Source organism: Uloborus diversus, chromosome 7, assembly GCF_026930045.1.
Source record: "Uloborus diversus isolate 005 chromosome 7, Udiv.v.3.1, whole genome shotgun sequence".
Lineage (NCBI taxonomy): Eukaryota > Metazoa > Arthropoda > Arachnida > Araneae > Uloboridae > Uloborus > Uloborus diversus.
In genome coordinates, this window is record NC_072737.1 from 7,951,188 (window position 1) to 7,966,554 (window position 15,367).

The window sequence follows — 15,367 nt, forward strand, 5'->3', positions numbered from 1 at the left end:
TGCAGGCATGAGTGTGTGGGTAGTTGTGTGTAGGTGTGTATGTGTTTGTGTGTGTGTATGTGTAGGTGTGTATGCGTTTGTGTGTGTATTTGTTTGTAGGTGTGTATGTGTTTGTGTGTGTATGTGTAGGTGTGTATGTGTGTGTGTAGTTGTGTATGTATGCGCGTGTGTGTAGGATATGGATGCAACCTGGAGACGACTTTCGCTACAGGAGCAGCATCGTAAGGAGCCGGTCGACGGTGATGCTGCAGAGGGTGCTGGCGGGATAGACATCAAAACAGTCAAATGAAAGCAATAAACAATCGTGATTGCTCAAAAAAGTGAAAAAAAAAATGAAAATGGGGGAAGAAAATCAGATTATTTGGGGGGGGGGATTTTAAGAGAAAAAAAATATCATAGAAAGTCGATTCATTTTAAGAAAATATTCGTGGGAAAATGATTTTTGAATTTGGGGAATTTTTAAAGAAAACATCGCTTTTTGGGGAAAAATTGGAAGGGAAGTGGGGAAATCTATATTTGTGTGTGACCATCTGGCAACACCGGGTAGCACGTACCTCGTATGAGGATACACAATGCAAAAACAGATTTGGGCCGTGGTAGAGCCCGATCGGTAGAGTGTCGGATTCGGGGCCGGAGGGTCCTGAGTTCGAACCTCGATGGTCGAAGATCCACTGTCGTCATTAAAGGGGACTGGCGACGTTAAATATGCTCGTGGTCTCAATGTCCTCCAAGTGAAGCGATACCTCTGGGAGTGCTAGCATCAGGTAGCTATTAGCTCCTGGTCTAGTTCTAAATTCTCATTAACTCTTCGATCCGGTGATGGTGCTGCCATCTATCGGTATAAAAAAATAATGGAGGCAAGGCACTTAGTATACAGTCCTTGACATACAGTTGTAGTCAGTTTTGACTCGGAATCGATCGAATCGAAAAACAGATTTAAAATTGCTCATAGGACCGTGGTAGCCCGATCGGTAGAGTGTCGGATTCGGGGCCGGAGGGTCCTGGGTTCGAACCTCGATGGTCGAAGACCCACCTTCGTCATTAAAGGGGACTGGGCGACGTTAAATATGCTCGTGGTCTCAATGTCCTCCGAGTGAAACGATACCTCTGGGGGTGCTGGTACTAGGTAGCTATTAGCTCCTGGTCTAGTTCTAAATTCTCATTAACTGTTCGATCCAGTGATGGTGCTGCCATCTATCGGTATATAAAATAATGGAGGCAAGGCACTTAGTATGCAGTCCTCGACATAAATACAGTTGTAGTCAGTTGTGACTCTGAATAGGAATAGGAAAATTGCTCATTTTTTTGCAGGTATTATACCGATAACTGTACTGTAATATTTTATTCTTGAATGTTTTGTAAGACTCTTTGAATTAAAATAAAAATCAATAAATGCAAGAGTTTAGGTTCTACTCAGTAAAATTTGACATTGCAGTAGCCACCAATCAGAAATTCAGCACCTCGATTTCAGTAACTGGTATTGTTTACTAGAAAAGGTGCTGAACATAGTCCAGTAGCGCAATAAAATGCATGTACATATATTATCCAGTCTTCCTCTATAATGAACATTCCCATAATCTGAATGTCGCAACTGATCAAGGTTAGCCTTGAACTTTTCCTTTCGCCCACCGCTTTCCGGATCTGAAGTGAACTGAGCGAGAGATAAAAATAAATAGAATCGATGGAACGCCGAAAATGATTTTTATACAGTCCGATTTGTAAAGTTTGTTATTTGAAGTTGTTAATATTTGTTGATATATTCAGTTTTTCGTTTAGATAGCATTGTGCATTTTCTTTAGTCAATTTCAATAACTCTCTATGCAGTTAAAGATGCAAACGCCCAAAAAGAATCGGCAAATGGTAAGATTTTTACCTACAATTTCAATTTAAGATACCGATTAGTACACTGAACACCTTAGTTCGGTCTCTTGAGCGTTTATAGTAGAAGGAGTCCACTGTATTTGCGCTTGATTTACGAAATTTGAAGCTTAGGATTTTAATTGTGATATACTCGAATATAAGGAACCATTATACATAAAAATTATCAACTTTGTAAAATATTGTTTTTTTGTATTTAAAAAATGATTGTTTGTATTTACAACAAGAACAAATCATTGTTTTTCAAGCATCCATTTACACAAATAAAACATTTTTGCGCTTAATTTATGAAATTTCAAACTTTGGATTTTAATGGTTATACACTCGAATGTAAGGAACCATAATGTATGAAGTATATCAACTCTCTAAAAATTTTATTGTATTTCGAAAATAATTATTTGTATCAACAACAAGAACAAATCGCTATTTTTCAAAAAAAAAAATTAAGTGTTAAAAAAGGTCTTTTTACAATAATTGCAGCATTTTTTTTCTTTTTTGAGCAATCACGATTACTTATTGCTTTCATTTGACTGTTTTGATGTCCTATGATTTTATTTTCCCGCCAGCACCCTCTGCAGCATCACCGTCGACCGGCTCCTCACGATGCTGCTCCTATAGCGAAAGCCATCTCCAGGTTACGTCACTTGCCTACACTTACACTCATACATACACGCACCTACACGTACATACACACACACCTGCACACGACACACATACACGAACACATACACAAACTCAAACACCTACACACACACCTACACACAACTACCCACATACTCATGCCTGCACACAGACACAAACACATATGCCTACACACATATACACGTTCCCCCCCCACACACACAAACACTCATACACACAACTACCCACACTCTCATACCTGCACACACACACAAACACACATGCTTACACACACATACACATACCCCCTACACACAAACACACCTACCCCCCACACACACATAAACACACACGCCTACATACACACACACACACATACTCGTGATTGCGAAAAACATAATGTGAATTCAAGAGGTCAAAATTAAAATTAATTTTTTTTGTCTGCTGAATCAGTTCTTTAATCTTAAAATTTCAAAGTTTCTTTACAATAACAACAAGATTGTTTTCATTAATATGCATCCTCAAATGAGTTTCCATATCCGACAGGCACAAAAAAAGTCAATTCTGCTTTTCTGTAGTATGTACACTAAAATGTCTTCTCAAGTTTGAATTCACGGAAAATGCTCTTCCACACTGATCGCAAGAATATGGTTTCTCTTTAGCGTGCACCGCCCTCAAGTGCGTTTTCAAGTGTGAATTCTGAGAGAATTTTCGCCCGCAGTCATTGCAAGAATATGCCTTTTCATTAAAATGAATCTTCACGTGTGTTTTCAAGTAAGAATTTTGAGAGAATTTTTTTCCACAGTGATCGCAAGAATATGGCTTTTTATTTAAATGAATCTTCACGTGCCTATTCAAGTTTGATCTCTGAGAGAATTTTCTTCCGCAGTGACCGCAAGAATAGGGCCTTTCTTTTGAATGAATATACAAGTGTCTTTTCAAGTTTGAATTATGAGAAAATGTTTTTCCACAGTGATCGCAATAATATAGCTTAAAATGATTCCTCACGTGCCTTTTCAAAACTGAACTCTGAGAGAATTTTTTTCCGCAGTGATCGCAAGAATATGGTTTTACTTCCGCATGGATGTTCAAATGTGTTTTCAAGTGTGATTTCAGAGAGAATTTTTCGTCACACTGATCGCAAGAATATGACCTTTCATTAAGAGACATAGTCACGTGCCTTTTCAAAATTGAATTTCGAGAGAATTTTCTTCCGCAGTAATCGCAAGAATAATCCTTTTCATTTGAATGAACCTTCACGTGCCTTTTCAAGTTTGATCACTGTGAAAATGGTTTTCCGCAGTGATCGCAAGAATAATCCTTTTCATTTGAATGAATCCTCACGTGCCTTTTCAAGTTTGATCACTGTGAAAATGGTTTTCCGCAGTGATCGCAAGAATAATCCTTTTCATTTGAATGAATCCTCACGTGCCTTTTCAAGTTTGATCACTGTGAAAATGGTTTTCCGCAGTGATGGCAAGAATAATCCTTTTCATTTGAATGAACCCTCACGTGCCTTTTCAAGTTTGATCACTGTGAAAATGGTTTTCCGCAGTGATCGCAAGAATAATCCTTTTCATTTGAATGAATCCTCACGTGCCTTTTCAAGTTTGATCACTGTGAAAATGGTTTTCCGCAGTGATCGCAAGAATAATCCTTTTCATTTGAATGAATCCTCACGTGCCTTTTCAAGTTTGATCACTGTGAAAACGGTTTTCCGCAGTGATCGCAAGAATAATCCTTTTCATTTGAATGAATCCTCACGTGCCTTTTCAAGTTTGATCACTGTGAAAATGGTTTTCCGCAGTGATCGCAAGAATACAGGGTTTTTGCAGAATCCATCCTCAGACGTGTTTCTTGAGAAAATGGTTTTGTTTTAATTAAGCTCAAACAAAATATTTTTCTTCAATCAATGCAAATTTTTTTTTCATTTGAAGTGAACCGAACTGTCTTTTACAGCATTTGGAAGAACATGGTTTCTCGCTAGAGTATTTACTCATATGCTCCTTAAGTTTGCTTGAGTAAATAATATAACACAATACTATTCTGCCCTAAGTGTGAACGTGGACCCAGTTTTCAGCAGAAGTCCCCAATAAATACCGGTCCACTATAGCAAACGATATGAGTCAAATTATTCTGCTCTAAGTTTAAATTAGTATCCTGTTTCCAGGTATATCTTACACTAAATACAAATCCATGGAAGGGCAAATGATATAACACTGTCCTGTTCTTCTCGAAGTATAAATCCAGTTTTCAGGAAAAGCTCCCGCTAATTAAAGGTCCAATTATCCCAATTTTGTTTTCAAAGCAGCTTGAAGAATTAATTGGATTTTACATTTATCAGAAGAGGTTTGTTTTTATAACTTTATGTAAGCATGTTATTTCTTAAAAATTGCCTAAACAGTTCTTCCGAAGTAGGTACTCGTAATTTTCACACTTGTACCGCTTGCCATAATCATAGTAATAAAACTCAAATATGGATTAATTGTTGTGTTAACAGGTCCTTCTTTTTTCACTTCGCATTACCACTCTCATGTTTCTACATAATCTCACTGCCGTAAATTACGCACTTTTAGTTTATGAGTGCTCTGGAAATGAAACTAGTGCTCTTCCTTACTGAATTAAAAGTGCACTTTCAGTAACAAGTAGAATTATACTCTCAACATGTGTTCAAATTTCGCAACGTAAAAGATCACAAAAATGAAGTTTCTCTAAACTGTACCGAAGACAAATAATTAGGATCCGTAGAAGATCAAAAGTCACTTCTGTCCAGAATTCGAGCTTCCAGTTAGAACGAGGGATGAAATTTTAGATGTGGGTTTGGTTTATCAGCATCGTCACCCCCAAATTCAACTGAAAATATTCCAAAATATAACTTCGTTAAAGATGTAAGGGTTAATACTGTCAAGAGATATTCATGAAACAATACATTTATGTCTAAAAAACTTCTACTCCGTCTCTGCTCCTCTGTTTCAGGTTTAAACTTCTTAAACAGAACAGGAGCAAAGGGTGTCAAATGAAGAAAGAAAAAAAATTGAATGGCTTTACCTGGAACAATATTTTGCAGGTTTATTTTAGATTTTAACAGACTGATTAATTTGACTGACAATTTTAGTTTATGAGTGCTCTGGAAATGAAACTAGTGCTCTTTTTTAATGAATTAAAAATGCACTTTCGGTAACAAGTAGAATAGTACTCCAAACATGTGTTCAAATTTCAAATCATAATGGATCGCAAAAACGAAATTTCTCTAAACTGTACCGAAGACAAATACTTAGCATTCTTAGAAGATCAAAAGTCACTTCTGTCCAGAGTTCGAGCTTCCAGTTAGAACGAGGGATGAAATTTTAGATGTGGGTTTGGTTTATCAGCATCGTCACCCCAAAATTCAACTGAAAATATTCGAAAAATATAACTTCATTAAAGATGTAAGGGTTAATACTGTCAAGAGATATTCATAAAACAATACATTTATGTCTAAAAAACTTCTACTTTTTGTCTGCTCCACTGTTTCAGGTTTAAACTTCTTAAACAGAACAGGAGCAAAGGGAGTCCAATGAAGAAAGAGAAAAAATTGAATGGCTTTACCGGGAACAATAACAATATTTTACATAGACTTATTTTAGATTTTAACAGACTGATTACATTAGTCGCAGAAATGAAATGAATAGATACTTTTGCGCTGAAAATAGTAATCAACGTATATTAAGCACAAATTAGCACATTCATGCAGTCATGTGTTTCGAGGTTACAAGAAATTCCTTTTTGAATGCAAAAAAAAAGGTAAATTAATTTGAATTTTGGCTTCTTGAATTCAAATTATGTTTTTCGCAATCACGAGTGTGAGTGTGTGTGTGTGTGTGTGTGTGTGTGTGTGTATGTAGGGCTGTGTGTTTGTGCCTAGGCATGAGTGTGTGGGTATTTGTGTGTGTAAGTATGCGTGTGAGTTTGTGTCTGTGTGCAGGTGTGTGTATGTATGTGTGTTTGCAGGTTTGTGTATGTATGCATGTGCGTGTAGGATATGGGCGCAACCTGGAGACTGTTTTCGCGAGAGGAGCAGCATCGTGAGACCGGTCGACGGTGGTGCTGCAGAGGATGCTGGTGGGAAAAAAAAATGATAGGACGCCAAAACAGTCAAATGAAAGCAATAAGCAATCGTGATTGCTCAAAAAGGAAGATTTTGGGTGAAAAATCATCCAAGAAAGCAACTGGTTTGGTAATTTGTGCAGATATTTTCAACCAGCCACACATTAATCTGCACAAGGACAGTTTAACCTACGGCTCCCGGGTCACGTCCGACCCACAACAGATTTTATTCGGCTCGCGGGAAGCTTGCTAACTGGAAAAAAAAACGTTTTCTGTTTAAAGAATTTTTTAAACATTTTTTTTCAAGCATTTTAAAAGAAAACTAAGCCAGAAGATAAAACTAAGTCTTAAGCGCTTAATTAAAATTCCAATTTGGGGATGTTTGGGGGGGGGGGGGACAAGCGTTAACTAAGACGGAAGCCATGACTAAACTAAAATTGGAAAAGATAAATAAATACCTTTGTGCTGAACAGTAAAGTAAGAAAAAACAACGTCAAAAAAAGCACAAATTGCCAATTACAGCAGACACGTGTTTCGGCGTTACAGGGAACGCCTTTTTCAATGCAAAAAGTAATGAGCTTATGGATGAAAAGACATCCGACAAAAGATGTCGGATGTCGGATGCTTTTGTCGGATGTCGTTTCATCCATAAGCTCATTACTTTTTGCATTGAAAAAGGCGTTCCCTGTAACGCCGAAACACGTGTCTGCTGTAATTGGCAATTTGTGCTTTTTTTAACGTTGTTTTTTCTTACTTTAAGATTGGAAACCCAAATCATTACTCCTCGTATCCTCCTACAGACGAAGTTAAGTTTTGTCGACAAAAGTGCAGTCGGGCGGACCTATGTTAGTTGTTAACAGCACTACTTCCAAATGGTATGCTACCGCCATTCTAGTCTCCATATGTGGGGTCCACTGTAGCCTAAGTAAGGCTACGATTCCACATCACCGGCTCTAAGAAGAGAGCGAACTCAACGGTCCGTTTTTTGTCCAAGTTAATATGGCAAAATGATTGCACTTTTCACGTTTAAACTCAAGTTTTATTCTAAACTAGTGGCACCCGCACGGCTTCGCCCGTAATAGAATAATTGAAAGGTCTTTCGGTTCGCCTGTATATTTACAAATAATGTATGGTGAATTTTCTCGCCAATTGGCTTGTACCGACGTTATAGTTCCACGTTATGATAATTTCGTATCTCGCCAATTGGCTTGTGCCCGTGTTACGGTTCTACGTTATGATAATTTCGTAATTTATGATAGTTTTTTTCTTAAAATTGGAATAAAAAAATAACCACATCGAATTTTCGAAAAATCGCTTCGAGGTGCACACCCCCATGCTACATACTAACTTTGTGCCAAATTTCATGAAAATCGGCCGAACGGTTTAGGCGCTATACGCGTCACAGACATCCTACAGACATCCAGACATCCTCCGGATAGAGAGACTTCCTGCTTTATTATTAGTAAAGAAGGCAGGGGTTCTCAAACTGGCCCACGGCACCCTGGGGTGCCTCAGGAAGAAGTGAGAGGTGCCGCGGAGTGCCAGTGCATTAGTATATGTATAATATGTAAGTAGGCCTGCGCCAAGCCTGATTGGCGCCGTCGTGCAAATGTCTTTTGTGCGCTCTTATGCAGTGGCGTAAGGGGAAAATATAGCTAACACCTGAAGTGAGGGTTTCTAGACGAATATAATATGGAAAAAAATACCTTCGGAATTTAATTTATTAAAAAAACAACTTTTAAATATTTAATTTTGGAATACAGGGTACGTTTTCTTTACTAATAATAAAGCTGAGAGTCTCTCTGTCAGGATCTCTGTGACGCGCATAGCGCTTAGACCGCTCGACCGATTTTCATGAAATTTGGCAGAGAATTAGTTTGTAGCATCGGGTGTGCACCTCGAAGCGATTTTTCGAAAATTCGATTTTGTTCTTTTTTTATTCCAATTTTAAGAACATTTTCTCCGAGCAAAATTATCATAAGATGGACAAGTAAATTACAAAATTCTCGTAACGTGGAACCGTAACATGGGCTAGCCAATTGGCTAGAAATTCATATTACATTATTTGTAAATATACTCGCGAACCAAAAGACCTTTTAATATTCTACTACGGGCAAAGCCGTGTGGGTGCCACTAGTTACTTCATAATCTGGAAATTATTTAGAGTTCAGTAGCTCCTCTAACATGCTAATGCGTTTTGGAAAAGAAAATATTTTATTCTCAAAGCTAACGTCACTCTAAATATCTCTGATTAATTATTCATCAGTTAGAAATTAAGCTTTTATGCCAAGGTTGGCAAAGTTTCGTACTGTCCAAAACCCTTGCGTCCAAAACTGTCCAAAGCTTTATTTTAAGCGAAATTGCATTTTGTGAAAAAATATCAAAACAGAATTAAATCTATTTAGGGGTCTAAGGACCTTTAACCTTCAAAATGTTCGAATTTCTGGGAAAAATATATGTTATGCATAATTTAATTCAGAACAATTTGATACCTTATTTATTATCATACGCAAAAGACTTTTCAATTTATCGTAAAAGCGCTTAAACTTTCCCATAGAGATTTATGTTGACAGCAGCTGTTTAAGCCTCTTTTTCTCAGGTGCCGGTTTCTCGTGTTGCGTGCGTGATATCTCAGAAAGTTTTTTATATGTATCCGTAAAACTTTTCATGCATCTTTGTCTGGTTTACTTTATTGATTTGAACCTAAATTTATTTATTTTTTCAAATTTATTATTATTATTTTGAAATTTTATAAGTTAATATCAAAATTTTCCAAAATTTTGGGCAAAAATATTTTTATTTTAAATAATAGCTTTCATTTTTAGTTAAAATTTAGGTTCAGATCATAAAAATAAACCATACAAACATGCATGAAAAGTTTTACGGAAATATATAAGAAACTTTTTGAGATATCATCCACGCAAAACAAGAAACCGGCACCTGAGAAAAAGAGGCTTAAACAGCTGCTGTTAACATAAATCTCTATGGGGAAAGTTTACGCATTTTTACAATAACTGGAAAAAAAAAATTTGCGTATGGTAATAAGTAAGGTATCAAATTGTTCAGAATTAAATTAGGCTTAACATATATTTTTTCCAGAAAGTCGAAAATTTTGAAGGTTAAGGGTCCTTAGACACCTTAAATAAAATTTTGTATTGAAAATGATAGTGCAAATGAAGGTGGTCAAAATATAGTTCAATAGTTGACTTAAATGCAATAAATGACAATTTTTCCACTGAAGAAAGAAAATTTAACTTTGAGACTCTTTTGAAACTTTGGGATATTTTTTTCGTCTCTTGCCTATAATGAAATGGCTAAATGCAATTTAATGATCTGAAATTAACTAATCACCAACTACTACTCAACCCTGTTTCAGCCGGTCAAAACATAACGAAAATGTACTAATTAATCGAAGAATAATAATATTCTTCATTCTAGGGGACATTCCACTTTTAAATCTGAAACTAAAACTAACTAATCACCAACTATTACTCAGCCCTGTTTCAGCCTGTAAGAGCATGACAAAAATGTACTGATTAATCGAAGAATAATAATATTCTTCATTCTACGGGACATTCCACTTTTAAATCTGAAACTAAAATTCTTTCCGGTAAAACCAATAATTCGGAATACAGAATGGGATCGTTTCCAAAATTTTAAAAGTATTTTTTTCTGAAAAAGCATGCTTAGAAACATGGGATCTGACCATTTTTTAAATAACTTGTTTAAGTTTAATATTTTTAAAAAATTGCTTAAATCGGCGCGCTTTTGATGTATATGCTTCTGTCCGATGACACCACAAATGATGAAATGCCATTTCGTGTTGCCATTCACAGAGCAAAATATTTAATTCGCATCTTTACTCACGTGTATTGGCAACGATAGGGTTGATAGCAAGCGTAGAGCGCAATTTTAATTCGCTGCTTGATTATCATAACGTGGAATCGCGATAGAAAGATGCGATAGAAAAGTGCATCATTTGTGACGTCATCAAGACCACGCCTCGTTTCAAAAATCAGACATTTAAAAAAAATAATTAAAAAATAACTGTTGGGAAAATGAAAGTATTTTCTGGGTCCATGTTGTTTTTTTTTGCTTATCCTATCAATTTCAGTGACAAAAAGTACTACTTTTGACTGAAGGAAACAACCCCATTGTTAAAAAGACATTGAATTCACTATCCAAAACAAACACATAGTCCAAAGTTTTTCTTTATTATTTAACTAGGCGGCTCCCCCCCCCCTTCCCCCTGCTTGTTAACGCTCACCAACCCTAGAAGCTATTTCTTCGCAATCGTATTTGATTCGTAAAGATTTAAATCGTCAGTTAAAAAGAATCAGATAAAAAACGCGTTACAAGTTCTGTTCGGAACAAAAAGCACTAATTGCCCGGGTTTTAAATTAACATGTACTAACTTGCAGAGCTATAAGTGCTAAGGGGCTCCTGAGTATTGCAAAACGACAGTTTTCTACGTTTGAAAAGGCACTTTAAAACTCGTGGTCTCCAAATGATATATTTTGCTCTTTAGCTAAAGATTTGACTTGAGGTGAGCCTAGGATTTTCCGTTAAAATTATATGGTGTTCTAATTCATTTAGAAAAATGGATCAAGCATTATTTGTGTCAGAAAAAAATATCTTTGGAAACGACATAGAATGTTAAGGGGTGTGGGAAATCTTTCATCCCCTTTAATAGGCATTTTGCATTATAAAAAACTAATTCTAAATTTAAAATGAAAACCACCACGTGCACACCCCCGGGGCTCGAAGGAATTTTGTACCAAATTTCAAGGCTGTAGGTGCAATGGGGTCTCCTGGACGAAGGCTCGCCACAGACTTCCTTCCACAATTTTTTTGACGTTACTTTTTTTTTTTTTTTATAATATATAGAGATACACAAATAGTAACACATTCACCGCAAGAAGCAAAATAGGGAATACCAAATTTCTTGCGCCTCATATGCTCAACCTTGTGTACTATAGACATACCGAAATAGTCTCACGGCTACACATTAGGAAGAAAAATGCAAATGCATGCGTCAAATAGCAGTACGTGTTTTCAGTGTAAACAATTACGCTCCTGAATGGCATGTTTAGACATAATTAGGCAATAATTTTTGCTTTTAGATAGGTAGCGAGGCGGATTGTTTTTTTCAATGAGCAGTATAATTTCACCGCCACCATTAGATTTTATGAAAATTTCAACTTTGTTATTATTATTATTATTATTGAGCAATCACGATTGCTTATTGTTCTCACTTGACCGTCCTTGATGTTGTGGTTCCTTTTTCAGCTTGAACCAGGGGCCTCTGCAGCATCACCCCCCATCGACCGGCGCAGCTCCTCTGGTCCGGAGCACTGTCCCCCGGAATCCACTTCTGCTGGGCGGTGGCGTCTATGTGTGGTGTCCTGCATACGCATGCTCATGCACATACACACTCACACACGCGCACCTTTACACACATACGCACACACGTAAGCCTACACACACAAACTGAACTTTACACACGTAACCAACCAGGAGGAGGGATAAGCTTGGAGGGGGGAGCCGTTTCTAGAAACAATAACTCCAATGAGTAGGGTCTTGTCGCAGCTCGTGATTGCGAAAGACATAATTTGAATTTAAAGTTTCAGAATTCAAATCAGATTTGATTGGGGGAAATAGGAGGTCACAGGTCTTTTTTATTTATTTATTTTTTTAAAGATTTTTTCAATCTATTTGGAGCATTTTTGACTGGTTGGACACGGCGCCTTTTTGACTCTGGTGCCTTCGTGCGCCGCACGATCTTGTATATAGGGACGACGCGACCCTGTATGTAAGGTGAGTGCGCTAAATAATGCTGCTCGGTTGACCAGTAAGGAAATCCTCAAACTCTCCCAAATTTTTTGATACAGTGCAACAAAAAACCATTAGCTCTTCTTTCATCATCATCAAAAAGCCTAACTGATGATAAAGCGCAATTAAGAAGCCATTTATAACTACAATAAAACCTGTAAAGTTGACCACCCTTGTAAGTTGACCACTTTTTTCAGGAATGGAATTATCACTTACCGTATAAATCAACCTCTGTAAGTTGACCACTAAAGTAGTACACCGCAGGTGGTCAACTTACACAGGTTTCACTGTACCAGGAAACAGTGTAGCAAAAGTTGTTGAAGAAGAATGATGTCAAAACCAACTGATCTTATTATACGGTAAATTTTGTTCCGACATGGTTCCCTGAAGTTGAACTAGAATAAAAAAAAGTTCTCGTGAAAGCTAAATTATGTAGTTGATGAACTCAAAAAGAAAAATCGTTGTGTGCCGTCATTTGTTCCCGAGATTTGGTAACCTAGTGAAGAAGATTGTTGTACAATAGGACCATGGTCCGCCGATGTCCTGATTAATACAACACCAGAGTACTTGGGAGGAGGATATGATCCTGTGTTGCATATGCTGCACAAATGTGCACGAATTGCGCCCAGGTGTGGGGAAAGCCCCCTGAAAATAACGACTTATCACTTGTTTGCATAATAGAGATGGACTCTTAGAGAAGGAATACATGGAGGGAGTAAGTCCAATCATTGGCTTAGCAAAAGCTAGCCCAAAGACCCCAAGTCATGTGACTCAACAACGACGAATGGTTAGCACGTTCTGTGTGAAACCATCGAAAGAAACCTGATTTCTTCCAATGCTTAGCTTTAAAATCTCTCACGTGACTTGGGGTCTGGGCTTCACGAATGAAAGTTTTCACTCCCTCCATTCTATCTCTTCTCAATGGATGGACTAGGGTGCCGTGAGAAAATTATAAACCTCGAAGTCGAAAAAGTTTGAGAACCCCTAACATAAAGTGTTATGCTATGCATTTGGCAAATCCTTGATCTGCTCAGTTAGGGATATCAAACGAAGCAGTCTTTTCCTACTGAACAATATGTTTTATTTTGCGCAACGGTTTGCCAAGGCCTTGAGCTTCAGTGCATAAGAATGGGAAATGCTTTCTTAGGGGCTCAATGACGGAAAGTCGTCGGAGACAGGCGGCAGAAACAGCAAAACTTCCCCACTTCCCGGTTGTTTCTGTTTCAGACCTGCAAAAAAGCGACAGAATCAAGAGTTGAGTCACAATAGAGAAGTTGCAACCTATTAAATGTTCATATTTTGACAATTGGATATTGTTAATTGACCCTCAAAACTAAAAAATTCACCATCGCCGAATTTTAAAACACCGAGATTGATTTTTAATGAATTTTCAAAAATCCACGCGAAAAAGTGCGTTCTTCTGAAACGTCACGAGCTTACGTCACAGGGTACTAATGGGCAGCCTTCCGCCGAAGATCCCTCGTTTTCGCTACGAACATTTTGAGCGCGCTGATATTTTTATTTTTTAGAAATTCAATAATCCTTTTGAACACACTATGGTGGCCGGATTCTTTAAAGCACAATCTAGTAATCCTCCCCAAGTGACATCAATGATGGTATTCGAATATTTCCGAGAGGATGAGAGGTTTGATGCTGCAGAAACGCGAGGAGTTAAATGCGAGGAGGTAAGCCTGACGTTTCGTCTTCGAAGCCAACTGCACGTCCTTCGGCTTCTCCCGCGGCGGGAGAGCGCATGACGTCACTTCCTGTGCCATTTGACGTCACAATCGCTTGAACTTTAAAAATTAATTTAAAAAAAAGCTACTTATCGTATCGCAAAAATTTTTTCACCTATGATGTTCATACATGTTACTCTATCATATAAAAATAAAATTGAAAAATCGAAAACTTCCCTATTTTAACTGCGTCTGTTTCTGGCCGCGGATTCCGTTTTCTAACAACCAATAGGAACTCGTCTTCGAGTTGTAAACATTCACCAATGGCTATCGGCAGTAATTCGGTGGACATGGAAATTTCTTTGGAAGAAGTGAGGAAATATCCTTGCTTAATAGACAAAAAAAGAAAAGACTGCAAAGATACGGCGCTGAAAAACGGAATTTGGATGATTATTGACATCAAATTCGGCATGTGTGGTAAGTCGGAAATTTTTGTTACGAACACCGTAATGTTATGAATAATGCCTGTACATGTTATCAATCTATATATATAAAAATGAATGTTTGTCTGTATGTCATCCATGAACTCAAAAACTACACGGCAGATTTGGCTGAAACTTTCACCGTTTGTTATTTTTGGTACTGGGAATGTTTATAGACCAGTTCGAAAAAAATCCGATCGATAGTTCCTTTTTTATTCCGATTTAGGTCACAATGCATTGGATAAATACGAACAAAATGATCGGCTGCAGAAATTAATTCGCGTGAAAGATCTCATTGATAAGAAGTTAGCTGTTGCCATTTTTCTTGAGTTTGAACAAATAAATTCTTTCTTTATTGTTTTCATGCAACGGAGGGATTTAAAACTTTTTCTATTTGATATTTTTAGCGATGGATTGATCTTGCAAACTGCGTGAGTACAAAATTTGAGGCTTCACTTGATACCTGGACCGATTATTATGAAAATTGCTATATATATGCATTTTTCCACGGAGAAGGTGCATAATATGCTCATTGAAGCCACTCTTCACCAGGTGGCACTGCAGAGTAGCAACTTCTGCCCCGTTCAACCGATTGTCATGAAAATCAGTATAATGATGTATTTTTTTGTTGGCGTAGCAACGCGCGTCGGGTACAGCTAGTCAACAATAAATTGAAACAACATTAATATTTTGCAGGTCTTGATACAGAGCAGAAGTGGAAGGTACAGCGGGACCGCTGCACGAAAGAAAAAAGAAAATAAGTGATAGTTTAGGAAGAGTAGGGGAACTTTG

General features: G+C 37.4%; 1 pseudogene; it reads left to right on the plus strand.

Moving 5' to 3' along the window:
• The first annotated feature begins 14,416 nt into the window (after window positions 1-14,416).
• LOC129226217 (zinc finger protein 271-like) overlaps window positions 14,417-15,367 on the plus strand; it is an 87,755-nt pseudogene continuing 86,804 nt past the window's right edge.